Genomic DNA, 22,134 nt, shown 5'->3' with positions numbered 1-22,134 from the left:
GGGCTTCAAATGTTAACCTGTTAAGCATCCAGACTTTCCTATGATGGTCCTACATCCTACTTTAAATGATAATTTTTTTTGTTAGGATTACATTTGCTTAGTTCTAATCATTGTCTAAATTGTTTTGGTTTGTGCCAATGAGAATAGAGCCATTGGATCCACAAATTTAACTACATGACAACTTCTATTCAACAAATGATTAAATGGGCCGCATGTACTTGGGACTAACTGTAGTTCCATGATTCAAAGTAAAGAAATATAAGAAGATGAACAGTCTTCAGCAGATTGCACTTGGATATTGTTTGAAACCAAGATCCTGTGGGCAGTATATTTTGTGCCAGCATAAGCAACTAGAATGAAGCTGTGCAAAGAGATATCCCATGGCTTCAGGAATTCCATTTCCTTGGCATTCTGTTAGTGGTACACACAAATTTACTTCCTACTGTTATGCTTGCATCCGAACTTATAAGTTGTTGCAGATCAAGGAATTCAACCCTCTTATCTGTGGTGATGCTTTCCTCCATCCCCCTACCTGTCTTTAGATTTGACACTCCCTTTCCACAGTCGTTCAGTGACCAGAGAAGAACATAGTGCACCCAAACAGACAGCTAACTTTCTTTCTGTGGTTGACTGTAGAAGAAAATGACATTACTTTAGAGCTCCTAGGAGTCCAGGAAAATGGCATCATCTTTCTACAGATGTTGTTACCTAGTTATTTTTGTTCTCCCTCCTACTGTGCCCACTGAATGGTAATGCTGGGTAGTACCCAACCTGCAGATAGGTAGGTGAAATGGACTGGCAGAGAGAATGAGATGTGACTACATCTCATGGAACTTTGTGATTCACCAGTGCAATGCAGGCTCTTGTTACTTATCTTTATGAATTAATTTAACTCTGCATAATGTTGTCATGTTCAGTTCTCAAGATTAGACAGGAGCTCCCATTCTGTTCTTCTGATTGGGCCACAGACTGAGTTCTGGCCACCATCGAGGCCAGGGGAATGCACTATCCCTTAAAACCTCTTGCTTGCTTTTGCTGACCAAGGAGGAAGTAGGGAGAAAGGAACTGCTTCTACTTCCTCCAATAAGGGTGTTATGTATGCCAATGGAGACCTATGACCTCATCCAAAATTGACCATTCTAAGACACTTTGATTTCACTTGAGGCACAGAGTCCACCAGATTCCATCACTTGACATCCATCTACTTCCAGTGAATCAAGTGAAGTCGAAGTGTTGCAGGAAGCAGTGGCAACAATATGGGAGTGGTGACACTTCCCCCTGTGGGATGAGTTGAGGGGGAAGGCAGGCGATGGGGCAACGTGAGGCAACGGGTATACCCTGACAGATTTACCATTGTGCGTTGTGAATCCAGCCTCAAGATCCCTAGTCTTACCTGTATGCTTTCCAGATCTAGCTGTGATGAGATGTATCGTTTTCTGTTTTAATTATAATTATTTCTCATTTTGCATACCTACATAGAAGTTAGCACATACAACTTGTCAGAGCAATGGTTTGTGTGGTGTGAAATTTTCAAATAGTAGTTTAAAGCTAGTGTGTGCAGATTTCCAGTAGAAATTTGTTAAGCATTAATTGCTAGAGTGACACTTTGTAGCTTCCGTAAAAGTAACCAGACATAAGTCACTGTTGTGGAATGTGGGCATCAACAAGTTAACTGATAACACTTTTTCAGTTGTCGTCATCAATCTAGCCGGACATGTGTGTGAGTTCCTCCGGCAGTGCTTTGTAAATACTTATAAATTACTGCAATAAAGATGCCGGGATTGGCTGTAAGTTGGTTGTGGACTTATGTTTATTTTTGTGCGGCTAAGCAGATCGCTAGTTTGCGAACTGAGAGGTGATTGAGATGATGAGAGGTGAATGTGTCTCAATTAACCCTCTGACTCACACCGATACAACTTTCGTGCAAATCTGAACCCTCTTTTGTTTTCTTTTTAAAGTGGAATAGAAGTTGCCACCTTAGTTTTGTTCCTTGTGTTTTCTCCATAGGATTGAGGAGGTGGGGGTTTGATGCTACTATGCTGTCTCAGAACTCCTAATCATTTGGTGCAAGAAAATTTCTGACTGCATTGAGAGTTGACACTCTCTTTCATTTTCAGTAGGAACCTGCCTGGAGCCAAATAGTTCCTTTGCATTTGTGTCTTGACAAAAGCAACAGCAAATGAAGAATGAATTCACCATCCTCAAGGCACCATCCTCAAGGCAGTCACCCCATCTCTTGGATAAGATGGGAGTAGGTGCATCTACACTGTAGAACTATTGCAGTTTGATAGCACTTTAACTGCTATGGCTCAGTGCTATGGAATCCTGGGATGAGGTACCAGCATATGTTGGCAGTATGCTGGTGCCTTGTAAAACTAAAGCTCCCAAAATATTATAGCACTGAGCCATGGCAGTTAAGGTGCTATTAAACTCCATTTGTTTTACAGTGTAGATTTACCCCAGGTTGTCATTTAGCAAATATTAATTCTTGAATACACCGTAAGCTTTACTTTAAACACATTTCCCCTGCTGAAGTTTGAGCTTTGTCCCACCAAGTATGTCCAGTTGCTATTGGGCTGTTCCAGGGGCGACTCAACCCATTACGCAAAGTAAGCATTTGCAGTATAGTTGATTTTGCCCAGGGGCACTCTTGAGGCGCTCTTGGGGGAAAATAGACCTTGATATATGTGAGTTGTAGTTACTGGGATGTATAGTTCACCTACAACCAAAGAGCTTTCTGAACTCCACCAATGATGGAATTGAACCAAATATGGCACACAGAACTCCCACGATGAACAGAAAATATATATCAGCGATTGATTGGTTGGGGGGGGGGGGGGGCAAAATACTGTTTGCTTACCATTGAAAATTACCTAGGGCTGCCTCTGGGCTGTTCTTCATACAGTTTACATATATGGGTTTGCTTGTTTTCTAAATTTCTTCCATTATCATTCAGTCCAGTTGAGCTAAAGTGCTTGGATTTGAGTTGTTTTAACAGCAGTGCCATCTGTAGAAAGAGGCCTGGCCTCCACCCAGATATGTTGGATTAACTAGTTTTGTGGATTCCACTGCTGAAGTGGCTTCTCATTTTCCTTCTCTCTGCCAGTATGACAGCAGCTTTCCTGACATGGCTTGAAACATTGATTTTTATGCTTGTGCTATGCTGCATTTTCTTTTCATTGAATATGGCCTCAGCTCTACCAGCCCACTCAGAACAGTTTGCCATCTTTTCACAGCTGGCCATTGGGGGTGCCTAGTTTTATCTGGCCCAAAATTAAGTTTCAACATTGACAGATGCCTTCAGTTGGAGGCTGATATCTCCTTCTGGGGTGTCCATTTTCTTCACAGTCCATCTGAGAAGCTGTAGGAAGCCTCATTTATATTTATATATACACACATACACAACAGAATAGATCAGAGATATTGATAATAATTACTCCAATTTCACAGTCTTTCTCTGTAACTCTGAAACAGGTTGTGTTGGTTTTGCTCACTGTGGCACAATGGTAAATAATCCTAAAAAGCAATTTTCCCAAATCCTCACATCTCTATATCTGAAATTTTACAAGCTCAAATTGAAACAACTTACCAGCCAGACCCATGGCACTCATGAACCTCTGCAGCTTTCAAATCAGGTGATACTGTACTTTAGTTAGAGTTTAAATTTGGAAATTTCTTATACCTTTTAAGAGCTTGAATGCTTGGTCATAGTTTGAATGTTTTTAGAGGTTTTTTAAAAAGAAAATGTATGCTTTTTCTGTATGCCAGAATGGTTATTTCTACAAAACTCCCTGTGGAAATGTATTCTTTCTCTGAAAGGAAGCTGAGAGAGAAAGGTGTCAATGCATGTTTTTGTTCATCAGAAACCCAAACCCAGTGCAATTGATATTGGCAGTTTCTCTCTAGAGACAACACAAGGTAGACCTGGCATGCAAATGAATTTACAGATATATTCCTACATTTTTGCTGTTTCTTAAACTATACTTGGATGAGTGAGTAGAGAGAAGGTGGAATATAATTATACCTTAGGAAATACATTGCCCAAATGGAGAATTATGACTCTTGCAGGGAACAACATCTTTGCATCCAGCTTTGATGGGATAAAGAAAAGACAACAGTACACAAAATTTTTAGATGGTTTGAATCATTCCAATGATCATGATCTCCTAGAGGAAAATCTACCTGAGTCTTGGTGCAACATAGGTGTAAAAATCCCTGTTCTTCAGGCTAGTAGAGGTAAAGGTAAAGGTTTTCTCCTGACATTAAGTCCAGTCGTGTCTGACTCTGGGGGTTGGTGCTCATCTCCATTCTAAGCAGCAGAACCGGCATTGTCCATAGACACCTCTAAGGTCATGTGGCCGGAGCGGTACCTATTGATCTACTCACATTTGCATGTTTTCGAACTGCTAGGTTGGCAAAAGCTGGGGCTGACAGCGGGAGCTCACACCACTCCCCGGATTTGATCCTGTGACCTTTTGGTCAACAAGTTCAGCAGCTCAGTGCTTTAACCCACTGTGCAACTGGGGTTAAAGTGCTTTCAACTGCAAGAAGGGAAACAAAACCATTGCTCTGCCTTCTTACATGCAGCTAGATACTGTTATCTTAAAAAGGATGAAAACTGGAAAATGAGTAATTCACAAGGGGAAAGGGGGGCTGACTAGCATGTAGACAATAGGCCTGGGTAACAACGGAAAAATTTGTTTCTAAAATCGATTCGTTTTTTGGGGGTTTTTGCGTTTCGTTATTTAAAATAATTACAAAATTTTCCTTTTAAAAAGTTCGATATTTACGAAATTTTGTAAATGTGAAAAAAATTACAAAACATTAATGAATCGATTTCCGAAACAATAACGAATCGATTCGTTAATGGCGGACGCGACCGCGAAATACGCTAAAAAACCTCCAAAAACTTCTGAAGCTTCCCTCTCCCTCTGTTGTTGACTGTTGGTGTGATATTATAATTTTTTTTCACTAATTAAACAAAAAACTTGCCCCAGACATGTGGAAATAATAACAAAACGACCTCAGAACAATAACGAAACGAATACAATAATGAAATACGAAGCATTTACAAAACGTGTTTAAAAATTCGGTTTTTTTTAAATTGCTCCAGAATGGTTCGTTATCGTTTTGTAATTAAAAAAAATAACGAATTATTAACGAATTACGAATTAACGAAACGAAACCACCCAGCCCTAGTAGACAATACAACATGCCCTTGGTATCCATTGGGGTTTCATTCCAGGGCCTCTGTGTGTACCAAAATCCAAAAGTGACTCTATCCAATTATTTACAATGGCATAATAAATGCTGTTCTTTATATAAAATGGCAAGCAAAGTTAGCTATTTAGATTTTTTTTTAAATGCATTTTCAAGGTATGGATGGTTGAATTCATGGATGCAAGATCTGTGGATATAGAGGTCTGACTGTACTTAAATAACATAGCTTAAAATAAGGAGGAAGATAGAGCTAGAAAGGATTTCAGAACCCATCAGTTGGGCTGTAAAAGTGCCAGAAATTGTATACATCGCTTTTGCAAATACATTTTGAAAACTGAAGATCCAATTCTAGTTAGCAGAAAGAAATAACATTAAAGTTGAAACTAGAAGGGATTACCACTATAATGGTTAAATACAACATAAAAATCATATACACTGACCATTCAAGCCTATGCAAATTATATATAATGACTGGAACCCAGAATAGGGTAAGCAATTGGTCCCTTACTAAATGGAGCATTCAATCACACTCTTCAACTGGTAGCTTCCTTCTCTCCAAAGAGCTCCTTTAATAGGTCACGGTTATTATTTATTTATTTCAGGTATTTGTACATTGCTTTTCTCAACCCCCCCCCCCCACCACCACCACCGGGGGGGGGGAGGCTCAGGGTGGCTTCCAGCCGGCTACAATTCAATGCCTCCAATATACACATAATAAAATACATAATAAAATCCAATAATTACATACATTAAAAATATTAAATCACATTAATTAATTAAAATCCGTTTCTGTTTCAATAACAGCCTGGTGAACACAACGTTGCACTATTGGTGAACACAAAATAAATACATATTTTCAAATCTGTTTAATTTTCCTCACCCTTTTTTATTGTGAACTGTTGGTTTATTGCCATGATATTTGCCATTTTGTTTATCCTTTCTCAATAGTATAAAAGCAGCCACATAGCTAAGGGAGGTGTACCCTATTGAAACGAAGGCCTTGTTTTGCAAAAGGTTAAACAATTTGCTATGTTCCGACTATAAAGTCCCATACACTCCACTGCAAGTACTGAACATTCAGCACGCCCTTCAGTAAAATGAACCTTATCCTGTTTTTCACATTGTCGTTTTCTGTTGTCTCTGTATCTTGCTGTGATTTCCATTATCACTTAGAGTTGGAACGGTAACCTGTCAGTGATTGTTTAGTTTCCATTTTGCACCTTGCAATAGTCCCAACCCAAACAATCCTGTCTCTTCAAATTTTTGATCAGTAAATTCCAGAAAACAAGTAAGCAAGATGGCATTTACACGAGCATGGCAAAATGCAGTGCAATGTTTGTATCAAGGTACATAGCAATTCCATTTTAGAAAAAAGAAATATTCCCTGTTCCTTGCTTTCACTCACTGACCACAAAATTGTTGTGGCTTATTGATTTCTTGGCCATTAAATTAATGCACAGTCTAGCTAGTGACAGGCAGGCTATTTTGATGGGAGTATTTCTTTGTAGAACACTTAACGAAAGCAACACCTTGTGCTAAAAAAGATGTTTTCAGAAAGAAAGAAAACATGTAGCTTAGAAAACTACATTCAGCCCTATAGATGAATGATTGAGAACATCAGCTGAGTTGTGACAGTGTCTGAGAATTGCTGGAAATGGACTTTAGGGTTTCTGTTTTGTTTTTGCTTGGTTAGATATCCACTGAATGGATGGAAAAATCATCCAAGAATGTGTCATGTTCAACAACTTGAGAGTGGATGGATGCAGACACCTATATTTTGGCTAAAAATCATGGATTGGCTTTGTGTTGGTCTCTATGTTTTAATTTCTTGCCATATTAAGATTACTTCGTATAAGAGGAAGTTGAGTAGTGTGAAATCCTTGTTGAGTCCCAGAGTGGCCTTTCCTTGTCCTGTGTGACATTTCAAGTCATCTTCCTTTATTTCCAGGTGAGTAACAGTGATTGTTAGTGGTTTCCATTTCAGTGGGGCTGTGGAGCTACCCAAAGGAATGACCCAAGAATCTTTGGAAGGGGGAGGATAGTTCAGCACCTTGGACAGCTCAGTCTCCATTCTGCAATTTGAGGACACTATAACACTTCCTTCCTTAGGTGATCCCTCTTTGTCCAAGTATGATGGTTTTACCAAGTGTAGTGTCTTGGCGGTGGCTACATAGGTGACTGTGGAGCCCTATTCTTGACCTGCATGTTCTTCCACAGTGAGGGCATCGGTTTCCAGGTGAAAGGCAGTCCTGGTCAAGGTTGGTTTGATGCGCCTTCCTCTTGGCATGTTTCTCCATTTCGCCCTGCACTGCTGATCACAGCTGACCTCCAGTTCCAAGGTCAGCTCAAGGGCCAGGGATTCCTAGTTCTCGGTGTCTATGCCACAGTTTTTAAGGTTAGTCTATTTTTATTTATTATTATTTCTCGCACTTGTATTCCGCCCTTATCAACCCCCAAGGGGGGACTCAGGGCGGCTTACAAAAAGGCACAATTCGATGCCGGCACAACAACAAGGTAAAAAAAACCATATAAATAGTAATTAAAACAATTAAAACAATCCATTATACATCACAATCCCTAAAAACAATCTAGTGCTCAACGTTTACCAGCTCAAAGTCCATAAATTCAAATTCCACATTGTCCAATCCATCAATTCTAGTCGTCGCTTGTCCCTTATCTATCCACCAGATTACCCAAAGGCCTGGTCCCAAATCCATGTTTTAAATTTCTTTCTAAAGGAGAGGAGGGATGTCGATGACCTAATTTCCCCGGGGAGTGAGTTACACACGTGAGGGACCACCACTGAGAAGGCCCTGCTCCTCGTCCCCACCAATCTCACTTGTCCCCAGAAGATCTTAAACTCCGAGGTGGGACGCAGAAGCGTTCGGACAGATACGCTGGGCCGGAACCATATAGGGTTTTGTAGGTCAAAACCAGCACTTTGAATTGTGCTCGGAATTGGATCGGCAGCCAGTGGAGCTGACATAACAGAGGGGTGGTATGCTCCCTGTATGATGCTCCGGTGAGTAATCTAGCTGCCGCCCACTGGACTAATTGAAGTTTTAAATCTCTTTTCCTGTCCACCAACATTCCACTTTCCATTCTTGAGTTGGGAGTATAGTAACTGCTTTGGGAGATCGTGATCAGGTATTCGGACACCATGGCCAGTCCAGCAGAGTTGATGGTGTCGAAGCATCGCTTTAATGCTGGTGGTCAATGCTTCTTCCAGCATACTGACATTGGTCCGCCTGTTTTCCCAAAATATTTGTGTGAAAGGTTTGGACTTGAATATCTTCCTGAAATCACTGGGGAGAGAGTTCCACAACTGAGGGGCCACCACTGAGAAGGCCCTGTCTCTCTTCTCCACCAATCATGCTTGCGATGGGCATGAGACCGAGAGCAGGGCCTCCCCTGCAGATCTCAACACTCTAGCTGGCTCATAGAAGGAGATACGTTTGGGCAGGTAAGTTGAACCAGAACCGTTTAGGGCTTTATAGGCCAAAGCCAACACTTTGAATTAAGCCCAGTAGCAAACTGGCAAACTATTACTGTGATGCACCTGTGCCATACTTCAAGGTATTATTTATTACTTTAGTAAAATTCACAATTTCAGTGAAGCATAAGTTAAGAAATAAATTTAATTCAACCCAACCTTCCGATGTTATTTCTGTGCTGGTATGCTGACACAGAGCTGGTCAGCAGATCATCACATGAAGTAAGTTGCAGCACTGTGATCAAGGGCTGTTGAAGGGCTTTGCCTATGAATAGCAAAGGTGTCCTTGTCATGGAAAGGTGGTAGACTGGCAATAAGTTTTGCATGGCATTGTGCAATAGGAATCATCATCATAGGTGACTGTTTGCTTATATATTGATTTGTCATCATTGTCCGATCAAGGCCACAGTTGTGTTTCATAATACATTCATTTTAGATTTCACCTGTCAGGCTCTTGAGGAGGTTTTTGGCTTGAGAAGTGGTACAAAAATAATAATAAAGCAAACACTGGAGTTGCTGTTAAAGTGAGTACAAATAATACCAAAAGAAATATAGCTCATGAAGAGTAAGCACATATAATACGATGTCCCTTCTAGTTATATGAAGACTAGAGAGGACATTATCTTGTTCTTTGTTCAGGAGCCAAGAGAGAGATAATGGAGGAGTCTGCAGTGTGTCATTAGGTCATCTTCTATTATTGTTTTCCTTTACTCCTTAACTGGATATTATATCCAGAATGCAAATGACGTGCTTATTGTGTGACCAGTAATTATAAAAAGATAGGTTTAAGAGACAATTAGCTTAAACCACTACAACAAAGCAATGTCTTCCTCCTTTTGGCAGCAGTGGGTTAGAAGCTTCATCTCTCAGATAACATTTCAAGTGCCATCTGTTTATTTGTCCGTGAATAAGGTCTAATAAAAGCTGTAAAATGAAATCTGTGCACAGTGTGAAGGAAAAGCAATGTATCTTTAAAAAGTAAAGGAGTAAATTGCTTTGGAATAAAACTAAGAAATAAAAGAACCGTTGACAACCTCACTCTTCGTAGTGTAAATGTTAGAATGTAAGAAAATAATAATGCCCGTAATACCAGATCGTCCTTGAGACTTCACTGCTGATACATTTCAGCAAAGACAACACAACACTCACACCCATCCACAAATAGTTCTCAGGTATGTCCTTGAATGTCTCAAAGTAGTATATTTTTAAGACCCCCATTTGGCTCTCATGTTCAACAACTTAGAATTGTATCATAGAACAGAACAAGCATTAGATGCAATTTCACACGTAGACTACATTTCACAGTGTGGTGGAGAGGGAATATATGGTCTGTAAGCAGCACACAGCCTCATTTTGTAGCCTGCCAAGACTTCAGAGATCCTCAAAATCCCAAAAGCAGACTAATTAGTATTTATAAACAGAAGGTGAACAACAACTAGTTCTATACCATTCCCACATGGCTGCTAGAATATAAATGCATTAGTAATGCTCCAAGGGGAGCTGGGATGTACAGAGGGATATTTAGGAATCAAAAATCAAGAAATATGGGTGGAACCAGTTTGCCCAAGACTTCCCTGGGTGATGTCTTTTGTGGACACTGTAGGCTGTCAATAAACTGAATTCTCATAGACTGAACATCCCTGCACTCTAGCTACATAGAATCCGGACCCTTTTTAGAATACATACAACTGTTTTCTATGGAAACATCCTATAGAAAGTTGGATGAAATTCAAGGGAAGGAGATGTGAAACGTGGAGGAAAGAACATCAACACCACTCGATATATGCAAATGGCACCATACTACTAGCAGAAAATAGCAAAATTTTGGAATAGTTATTAAGGAAAATCAAGGGAGAAAAGCAAAAATTGGGATTTAAAAATTCTATACCTAGCTGTCACAAATCAGAATGTCGAATGTGGTCAAGAAATCAGAAATTTGACATAGACGTAGATAAGCTCTTCAAATCTAAAGATATATCACTGTATACCAAAATACTGTCCATGACATGAAATTTTCTATTTCGATGTATGATTGTGAAAACTAGACAATAAAAAAACCAAGAGAAAGAAAATTAAGTCATTTGAAATGTGATGCTGGAGGACAGTTCTCTTGCTAGCATGGGCTGCTAAAAAAAAGAAATGAATGGGTTTTGCCTCCTAAACTTTCATAGAAATGTAGATGACTAAACTTAATGTCTTTGACATATCATAAGACGATATGACTCATTAAAAAGACAGTAAGTTTGGTCAAATGGAAAGTAGTAAGTAAAGAGGAAAATTATGTTACCAGGGATAGACTCCATCAAAGAAGCCCTAACCCTGAATTTTCAGGGCTGTTAATCAGAGGGTAACTTGAAGGTGTCTCATTCATAGGGTCATCATGTGTTTAAGTCAACTTGATAGCAATTAATAATAATAAAGAACTATTTCATAGGAAGTGATTCATCTCAGAAAGAAGAGTCAGATGTAGGCAGACCCCAGTTACAAATATCTGACTTACAAACGAATGGAGGTGAGATAACAGGAAGTGAGAGAAATCTACCCTTTGGAAGAGAAATTCACTCCTGGGAGAGTTATCATGGGGGAAAAGGTTCTTAACTGAAGCTTTGTCATCAATCCTTGTTTCCACAACAAGCCACATTTTTCAAAATCCAGTTATCAGAGGGACAGAGAATGAGGTGAAATTTTCTGAATGGGCACAGCAATACAATCACCACAGGTTGCATATTGTAAGCAAAAAGTGGGTGCTAGAAATAATATCATACGAAAGCTGACTGGCACAACCTGGGGATCACAACCAGACACAGTGAAGACATTTGGCCTTGCGCTTTGTATTCTACTGCTGAATATGCATATCCAGTGTGGAATACATCTCACCACATTAAAATAGTGGATGTGGCTCTTAATGAGACATGCCGCATTATCACAGGATGCCTACACCATACACCACTGGAGAAATTATACTGTTTAGCCAGTATTGCACCACCTGACATCCGTCAGGAAATAGCAGCCAATAATGAAAGGACCAAGACAGTGACATCTGTTTGGATATCAGCCAGCATGTCAATGCCTTAAATCAAGAAATAGCTTTCTAAGACCTACAGAGATACTTGCAGGAACACTTCAGCAAGCAAGAGTCCAAAAGTGGCAGGCTAAAACCCGGAACCTCAATCCATAGCTGATACCAGATGAGAGACTCCCTCCCAGGCACACGGAAGACTGGGCGACTTGGAAGGCACTGAACAGACTTTGCTCTGCTACTATGAGATGCAGAACCAACCTTAAGAAATGGGGCCACAAAGTGGACTCCATAATATGTGTATGTAGATAAGAGCAAACCACAGACCATCTACTACAATGCAGTCCGAGCCCTGCCACATGCACAATGGGGGACCTTTTTACAGTGACACCAGAGGCACTCCAAGTGTCTAGCTTCTGGTCAAAGGACATATAGTACAATGCCAAGATTTGTAACTTTGTTTTTGTTTTTAAATACACGATAACTGAAATTACCACAGAGGTGTTAACCCTTCCCTATGCTATTCAAAGTTTGTGTGTGTGGCTGGAGTTACATTTAAAAATGTAACTAATATCTAATGCATACGTGGTAATCCTTATCTTATGTCTATGTTTCAAGCACAGAATGTATCCAGCGATTGTTATCTTTGAGGATGTTCTCAGGGTCTGGCACTGAATACAACCATAACATTAGGTTGGTGATCTTGGGCATGCAATATGGCTGTTACAGTATTTCTAGCATATCAGAAATGGCAGCGCTCAGGGAAAAAAAATACAAGCCATGGGTCAGCTATGGTCAAAGTGCAGTCCATCATGCCTGCTGCAACAGACCAGATGAATGTATAATTTTTGTTTTATGGCAACAGTGCAGTCCATCAAAATCTCCCAGGGGACTAATGTGACTTCATAGTTTTCCAGAATTTCACACTGTGCTTTAAATGAATCAAAAGAACACCACAATGTCCGAATGGAACTTTGCGTAATGTGTGAAATAGCCATACATGGTGAAGGTGGCTAGTTAAACTGCTAGAAACATGTATGCAGAAAAGAAAAGGGAAACAGTTACGGTGGTTCTCCAAGTGTTCTAGCCATAGGGCATGCATTGAGTCAAGAAGGTACAAAGCAGCAGGGGACATATCAACTAAGTAAATCTCACTTGACCTATCAGGAACCATTTTTGAATAGTTGCTGTGCCAGAAGATTTTTGACAGCTGGCCAGCATAGAGCTGCGTCAGGAGGATTGTGCTGCCTGTTTCATAAATCTACAGGTCCTTGCTCAGGACTTTTGGAGGGCATGCATCATGGAGTGTAAGGGATTCACCAATGCTTAGTGCAAGCAGAAACTGAATTACATAACAGTATCGTCAGTGAACTTGTGACTGTTTTTTTTTTTTTGCTGCTTGTTCTTGCCGCCCCTTGTCTTCAGGTGGCTTTTTTGCTTTCACCAAGAGAATATCAGATGTAATTTACATGAAAATAGAGCTCAGTTAAATGCAGATACAATTAAAACAAAGACTAAACTTTTATTAAAGAAGCCCTCAGACCTATACAAATTTTAATTGTACCAAAACCAACCAGTTAATCCGCTTATCTCTTATGGAAGGAATTAGTGTACCTGTCGACACTTGGCTATCCATTCAAATGACAGGATTTTCTCTCTGAATGAGCTTAATTTGCTGAATATGTAAATAGTCATACTTCTTTTCCTGACAGTCTGCATGACGGAAGCTGCTTGTCAGTGTCTGAGATCCAAGGTCATGTAAAAAAAGGTATGTGCTATAATATTTGCTCATTTTTAGTCTGCAGAGTCATGGAGATGGGAAAAATGTAGAAGTGTAATCAAGGTCATGTAAAAACACATACTGTATATGCTCAAGTATAAGCCTAGTCTTTCAGTCCCTTTTTTAGGCTGAAAAATCTCCCCTTGGCTTATACTTGAGGCAATGTTATTTACTATTTTAGTCTGTTATTAGTATTATTTGTATTGCATTTATTATTTTACTCTATTTATTAATATTATTACATTTATTATTTTACTCTTTATTGTTATTATAACATTTATTATTTTACTCTATTTATTATTGTTATTATTACATAAATTATTTTACTCTTTATTGTTATTATAACATTTATTATTTTACTCCCTTTATTATTATTGGAAGGATATGTAAGCACATTTACATTGAAGGAGGTTAGAATAATGGTTTAATTGGAGTTGGGCAGCTTTATCTTAAATTACAATTTTATGTAAATATTTTTGAATATTCACTCTACTGATGCCTCAATTAATGTAATTTTATTGGTTTGTAGCGAATTAATTAGATGGTGGATTTATTCCCACTATTTCCGGTTCTGAACTGCAGAATACTGCCGTCCAGACAGTATTCCCACAGTTTCCTGGGTTAAATAAGCCCAGGAAACTGTGGAAATACCCACCCCTCCCCCCAAGGCCCTAGACCCCTTAGAAAAATATTGAAATCTTACCTGGCCTCCACTACAGGCTTTGTCCAGCTCTCCCAGCACGTAGAAATAATGCATCAGGATATCAGGGGAAGGGGGGGAGGGAGGAAAATCATTCCCCTCCTCACCCGGCACATCATTTCTACGTGTCGGAAGAGCTGGCCAAAGTCTGTAATAGAGGCCGGGTAAGTTATAATTATTTTTCTAAGTGGTCTGAGAGCTTTGAGGGAGGGGGTTGGGCCTCCAGATGTTTTTGTGAGCCAGTCCTGTGAGAGCATCTGGACACCCACCCCAGAAAGCACACACTTTCTGAGGTGGGTGTTTTTAAAACACGGATTCTCCTGGGATCTGCCCTATATAGGACCACATTTCTCAGTTTTAAATCACCTTGGATCAGAAGATAAATTTGGATCTGCAAGCAGATTCCTAGCTTGTTTGTAGTAGCTCACCAGTGATAGAAGATGTATAATGATTTCACAACATCAGCAAGTCCCGGCCCTCAGAATTAGACTACTACAATGAAGAAGGCCTTCTTGATGTATGGAGGTAGGAATTGACTTTTCTACTAGACGGGACAGCAGGTTCAGTACAGCAGGTCCAAGTTTTAACCAAAATTTATTGTTGGGTATTGCTGACTGGGGAAAGTGGAAGGCAAAAGGAAGAGGGGCCGACCAAGGACAAGATGGATAGATGGCATCCTTGAAGTGACTGGACTGACCTTGAGGGAGCTGGGGGTGGTAACGGCCGACAGGGAGCTCTGGCGTGGGCTGGTCCATGAGGTCACGAAGAGTCGGAGACGACTGAACGAATGAACAACAATTGCTGAGTTTAACACTGCCTGATTTTAAAGTTTCTTTTCAATTGCACTTTTCTTCCAGTTGAGCTATGTTTAGCTATGTTATGGTCTTAGTGTGGTTTCTTTTCACCTATTGCCATCCCATTGATGAATCTTTTCCTCCTCCAATTTCTCCACCTTCTGTATTTATTTAAATTTATTTTTTTAATTATAGGCATGAAGTGCTGTTATGTTTTAGCACTGTAAAAGAACGAAAGTTGGATAGGGTAAGAAATGTTGAGTCTGGTAAACAGAAATTGAATGAGGGAAGAAAATTCAGTGGAAAGCAACACAAAGGTCACATGTCCATTCTAAATATCACCATTGGGTTTGCCAAAAATAGAAGGGAAGAAATGAGATAACAGATGCAGTTATATGGTATTTGTTTGTGTCTTACAGCCAACCCAAATATAAGCCAAAGCACCATAAAAAAACTGGGAAAACGTATTGACTCAAGTCAAAGGTGGGAAATGCAGCAGCTACTGGTCTATTTCAAAATAAAAATAGATACCAATAAAATTATATTAATGGAGGCATCAGTAGGTTAAATGTTTTTTGACTATTTGCATAAAAATATAATTTAAGATAGACTGTCCAACTCTGATTAAACCATTCTTCTAACCTTCTTCAATGTAAATGTGCTTACGTATCCTTCCAATAATAATAGAGTAAAATAATGAATGTAATAAAAATAATAGAGTAAAATAATGCAAATGTAATAATAATAGCAATAATAGAGTGAAATAATAAATGTAACAACAATAATAAACCTTTATTTCAATCCCACCACTCTCTCCCAGGGGGGCTCACAGAACTCTCAAGGTGTGACATGCAAAAACAAAACATAGACAATTAACAGTCAACACAATAATAGAGTAAAATAATAAATGTAATAATAGCAATAATAAAGTAAAATAATAATTGTAATAATAACAAATAGAGTAAAATAATACATGTAATAAAAACACTAATAAATAGAGAAAAATAATAAATGTAATAGTAATAATACATAGAGTAAAATAATAAATGTAATGAAATGAAATAAAAATAAAGTGAAATAATAAATAACCTTGACTTGAGTATAAGCTGAAGGGGGGGGGGGGAGGTCAGCCTAAAAAAAGGAGCCCCCGGTGGCGCAGTGGGTTAAACCCCTGTGCCGCCAGGACTGAAGACCAACAGGTCGCAGGTTCGAATCCAGGGAGAGGTGGATGAGCTCCCTCTATTAGCTCCAGCTCCTCATGCGGGGACATGAGAGAAGCCTCCCACAAGGATGATAAAATATCAAAAATCATCCAGGCATCCCCTGGGCAACGTCCTTGCAGATGGCCAATTCTCTCACAACAGGAGCGGTTGCTCCTGACATGACAAAAAAAAAAGCCTAAAAAAGGGCTGAAAAACTTGGCTTATACTCAAGTATATACGGTGTGCAGAAGTCATTGATACTATGTATGTGCTTAACTGTTAGAGTATATATTTCTGTTTGTAACAGTAGCTAAAACTAGAGTTATCTGGTTTGAATCCACAGTGACCGTTGCCAAGGAGACCAGGCAGGCTAGCTCAGGAGAGTGAGAAGTGGGCGGAGTCAAGCAGAAAAGTTATGTGCGTCTTTGGAAAAAGGGGAGTGTGTGAGTGAATGTGGAGGCTTGAAAGAGCCTGGGAGAGAGGTGTGTGTGAGCAGCTGGAGGTTTTTCAGTCTAGAAGGGCTGAAGAGAAAAACCTGGCCAGTTTCTTTAGTCAAGGAAGACTAAAGGAAGCTTGTTAAGATCCCTAGTCAAGGAAGGACTAGAGATCGGAGATTTGATCAAGGAAAGATCAAATTGGAAGGCTATTCATAGTAGGAAACATTGTTCACTAAAGAGCTTCACCTCAGTAAAAGTTAGCCACGAGCTGTGTTATTTGGAAGAGTGGACTGTATTACAAATCAAGTGTTATTCAAAGTTCTATAAGTTATTCAACAGCCTGCAACTATACGCTTTGTACACAATAAACTTGTTGTCTTTTGTTGAAGACCGTCTCATCTTAATTAATCTGCGTCTGTAAAGCCAGATCTCATCGGTGGTACCTCAAATACCTCACGTTGGTGGCAGTTACCTTAATTTACAAGTAATAATTGGCCTCCTCTATAATATATTCTTATACACAATTGAGGCCTGAGATTAATTCCCTCCATAATCATCCACACCTGTACAATTGGTTCGCACATAACTGTACATACTTTCATGTCATTTCTTACATATGGAAACCACCGAGGTAAACCTATCATGGGGGTTTCTTGGCAAGATTTGTTCAGCAGATTTTTCCCCCTTTGCTTTCTTCTAAGACTGAGAGATTGTGACTTGCCCAAGGTCAGTCAGCAGATTTCAGTAACTGAGCAAATATTTTAACTCATGTCTCCCAGAGGCCTCACCTAAAACTATTTTTCAGTGCTGGCTCTCTGCATGATATTGATCCCAGACTGTATTAGAAAATCATGGGGAAGAAAGAAAACCACCTTATGCATTAAATTTTTAAAGTTGTGGGCAATACTGAAAATTCACAATAAAAATACCAGAAAAAGAATGTGTTGTATAGATAGTGGAAAACCTATTGCCAACCATCTGGGGCTTTGGGGAATCTGGAAGAACCCACTGGCATGGGGGGAAAGTGCCTAGAAAGAGCTAACAAACTTCATTTTTAATAGTATGCCCCCTTTTTGATCTGCAATTTTGCCTTTGGCTCAGGCTGATGGATTTGGGGGATCTGCTTTTTAACAAAAGAATGGTAGATCCCACAAGCTTAAAGTAGAGTAAACTTTAGACAGAGAGAAACAAGGCAGGGAGAAACAATGCAGCATGTTGTATTAGGAGCTGAATCTCAAAATACCCAACAATGCCTAAGGATAAGAGATGACATATTTCTATCATTGCCTTGTCGTTATTTATACAATATCATCACATAGTTGATTTAATACTGGTTGTGTCCTCCAGCAAGTACACTATATCCCTCTTTAGGCAGTTAATGCTTCCAGAACACAGGCAAATCATTATGAGTAGGGATTTCCATATAAATGTCAAGAACTTCATGAATACGGATGCACATCTCCTTGGCAGAAAAATATGAATCAATTGTATGCCACTCAAGTAGTTTTTAAATTGTCCCTACTGTTTTCTTATTAAATCAAATGCTTGGAATGCTTTTTCATAGATTTCAGCTTAGGTTAGACTTCAAGATGGAACAGGTGGTTTGATCAAAATAAAGAGCTGGATGTTGCCTTTGGATATACCCAAGAATGCCCCCTGAGAAAGGGTAAGGAAGTCTTACAGGCTATCCACATTGCAGAATTTTAGCAGTTTAGTACCATTCTAACAGCATTTATTTATTTATTTATTTATTTATTTATTTATTTATTTATTATTTCGGGCACTTCTACCCCACCCTTCTCAACCCCTAAGGGGGGACTCAGGACGGCTTACAACTGGCACAATTCGATGCCAACAATTCAACAGATAAATTACATAACAGCAATAACCACAGTAGTTAAAAACAATCAACTAAAACAATAACAATTAAAAGCCAATCTGGTGGCCAACGTTCACCGAGTTCTAAAATCCGTAAGTCCATTCAGCATTACCATAGTCCTTTCCAAGTTCTGGTCGTCATTACCTTGTCAATCTGCCAGATTACCCAAAGGCCTGGTCCCATATCCATGTTTTCAGCTTCCTTCTGAAGGAGAGGAGGGATGTTGGTGACCTAATTTCCCCGAGGAGTGAATTCCACAGGCGAGGGGCCACCACTGAGAAGGCCCTGTCCCTCGTCCCCACCAGCCTCACTTGTGATAGAGGCGGGGCTGAGAGCAGGGCCTCCCCTGAAGATCTTAAACTCCGAGGTGGGACGTAGAAGGAGATACATTCGGATAGGTACGCTGGGCCGGAGTTGGTTGTGGCACCAGAGTTCTCTGGCAGAGAAAGGTAACTATTTCACAAACTACAAATTCCAGGATTCCATATCATTGAGCCATAGCAGCTAATGTGTGGTTGAACTGCTTTAATTCTGCAGTGGGGATACAGCCTTTGAGTCATGTAATTCCATTATGACCCTATTATAACTACTCTTATCCTTATGCTGCTATATGACCCACCAGTCCCTCAGCTGACACTCATACTGTCAGCTGCACATCAATCTGAGAACAGTTGGCATCCTCTCAAATGAACTGATAAGAGTTTACATACACATAACAGTACACAACATAATTTCAAAAGAATAAAAATAAACTCTTCTTCCATCTGGAGAGATAAAGCCCAGCCAATAGAACAGCAGCAGTACCAAAATCTGCTGTTCTTCTCTAAGCAGAAGCTGCAAGCTGAAGGCTAAGTTGTTCTGGCAGAAGAATATAAAGGAGTCATGCTCAGTAGTTCAATATCAGCTGGAGGACTGCAGTTACTTCAGTGTTAATGGGCCATCCTTGCCTTTTCTCCCTAAATATCCATTTTTGTATTTATCACACGTGAGATGGCAATTCCTGTACAGTCAATTAAAAAAAAACCTTGGGGGAAAAAACCTTTGGGGATATTGGGATTTCCCCTCCAATCCTGCTACTCTGGTATAGACCCGAGGCACTAATCTTTATTAGACCCTATTTTGGGGATACTGGGTTTTCCTCCCAGTACTCTGCATTGTGGAAGTCTAAAACTTAAAAAGCTAGCAGTACAGCAACTTCAAAACCCAAGAATATTATGAAGGAGAAATGACAGGAAAAACTAAGATATTTTGAAATTTTGGTATTTCTAATGATTGAATTATTTTTTTAAAAATCACCATGCCAGGCTCATGAAGCACTTAGATAGAACATAATTATGCCAATAAAACATAATTTCACAAAAGCATGTATCCTAGACAGTTAAAAAAACCAAACTGCAAAATTTGCCAAGTATCAAGAACAGCTATTAAGTACAGATTATGCTAGTCCTCCTCCTTCTCTCCTTACGGTAAAGTACAGAGGTGTGTTTTCAGAAGTTTATTGAAGGAGAGGAGGGTGGGGCAATTTTATTTATTTAGGGAGGGAGTTCCAGAGGTGGGAAGCAATAACAGAGAAGGTCTCCTCTCTTGTTCCCACCAACCGCACTTGTGACGAGGTGGGACCGAGAGGAGGGCCTCCTCTGCTGACTGCAACTTGCGAGGTTATATTTATTTATCATGTCAGTATCAACCAGACAATTATATTACATTTTTAACGATTTTTTAACAGACAAAACGGAGTTTGCAAGCTTGGTAGTTGATTAAATGTCCTTTGACCAGTATCTGGCCACTTGGAGTGCCTCTGGTGTTGCTGCAAGGAGGTCCTCCATTGTGCATGTGGCGGGGCTCAGGTTGCACTGCAACAGGTGGGCTGTAGTTTGCTCTCCTCCACATTCACATGTCGTGGATTCCACTTTGTAGCCCCATTTCTTGAGGTTGGCTCTGCATCTCGTGGTGCCAGAGTGCAGTCTATTCAGCGCCTTCCAAGTCACCCAGTTTTCTGTGTGCCCAGGGGGGAGTCTCTCATTTTGTATCAGCCATTGATTGAGGTGGTCTATATAGGGTGATGTGGTTAGACAGATAGCCTGGACCTGAACCGTTGAGGGCTTTATAGGTAACTACCAGAACTTTGTATTTAGCTTGAAAGCGGACCAGCAGCCCGTGGAGCTGCTGGAACACAGGAATGGTTCTCTCCCTGAATGGGGTCCCATATAGTAATCTGGTTGCCAATCTTTGAGCTAGCTGTAGCTTCTGAACTATCTTCAAAGGCAGCCCCATGTAGAGAGCATTACAGTAGTTCAAATGGAATGTGACTAAGGCATGGACTAACATGGACAAGTCAGGTGTATCAAGGTACGGGTGTAGCTAGCACACAAGTTTTAAGTGTGCAAAGGCGCTCCTGGCTGCCACCGATGCCTGGGGTTCCAGGGTCAGTGATGAGTCCAGGATCATTCCCAGACTGTGAACCTGTGCCTTCAGAAGAAGTGAGAACCCATCCAGCACAGGCTGTAACCCTATACTCTGTCCTGCCTTACGACTGATCAGGAGTGCCTCTGTCTTTTCTGGATTTATTTTCAGCTTGTAGGGCCTCATCCAGTCCATTACTGACAACAGGAACTGGTTCAGGAGCAGAATGGCATCTTTGGCTTTTGGTGGAAAGGAGTCATAGAGTGGAATGTAACTGCTTTAGTGAATTCCAGGCATCCATTATAACAAAGAAAGTACAAGTAATAATGACTATAAATAAATATAGTCATTAAATATAGTCATACCCCCTTTCCCCCAAATAAACTCTTAACGGCATATAATTTGGAATGCAACTTATTTATTTGACCAGTCATATGACCATTCAAAATACAACACGAGCAAAAGACAAAGCAAAAAGGTGAGGACAGCAGCTGACTTTCTGTGTATTTTTTCAATGAAAAAAGTATACAGGATTAAAGATTCAAGTAGTAAATAAGTGTTTTGAAATGACAAGAGAAGCTTTAAGTTTGCTATATTACAAGGTGAGCAGTGAATTACTCTGCAAGGACAAAAATTTGAACACTCCACATAAAATTGTAATTTAAGATGGAATTCGTAACTGATTAAATCATTATTATAATATTTATTCTTCAATATTAATATATTTTCTTAGCCTTCAAATAATTAATATAGCTATCATTGGCTGTTAAAAGGGTGTATACATTTTTGGAGACAGTTGTATCCTTGTATATAAAGTGACCATTTTCTCCTTCTTTCTCCCCTCCCCCTTTCTTTCTTTTATGCAGAGCAGTTTGATATAATTTTTATGATGATGTCTATATATATAAAGACACTCACACTTTAGACAACTTGTATGAGAAAAGTACAGGCCAAAGGTAGAGAAATATTTTAAAGGCTCTTTAATGGCAACATTGTCAGTTGAGTCACTTGGGAACTCCAAAGTGGCCAAGGAAATGTATCCTTGCCATTTTCTCAAGTAGCAAGAAGAAAGATCACTTGCGATCAATTAGTCATACTTAAACATGATTCGGTGACATGCTTGCTCTTCAACGCTTGGTATAAAATGGTTGTTTAGGAAATGATTAGTGAAAAAGACAAGGAATGTGATTACACTACAGGGAGCGAA

General features: G+C 39.7%; 1 protein-coding gene across 1 annotated transcript in view; it reads left to right on the top strand.

Annotated features, from left to right (window-relative positions):
- Positions 1-22,134, top strand: part of NPS (neuropeptide S) — a 39,165-nt gene that overhangs the window by 8,609 nt on the left and 8,422 nt on the right. The window lies entirely within an intron of this gene.

Source organism: Anolis sagrei, chromosome 3, assembly GCF_037176765.1.
Source record: "Anolis sagrei isolate rAnoSag1 chromosome 3, rAnoSag1.mat, whole genome shotgun sequence".
NCBI lineage: Eukaryota > Metazoa > Chordata > Lepidosauria > Squamata > Dactyloidae > Anolis > Anolis sagrei.
Note: the sequence above shows the minus strand (reverse complement) of the source record. Positions and strands in the feature narration are given on the sequence as shown.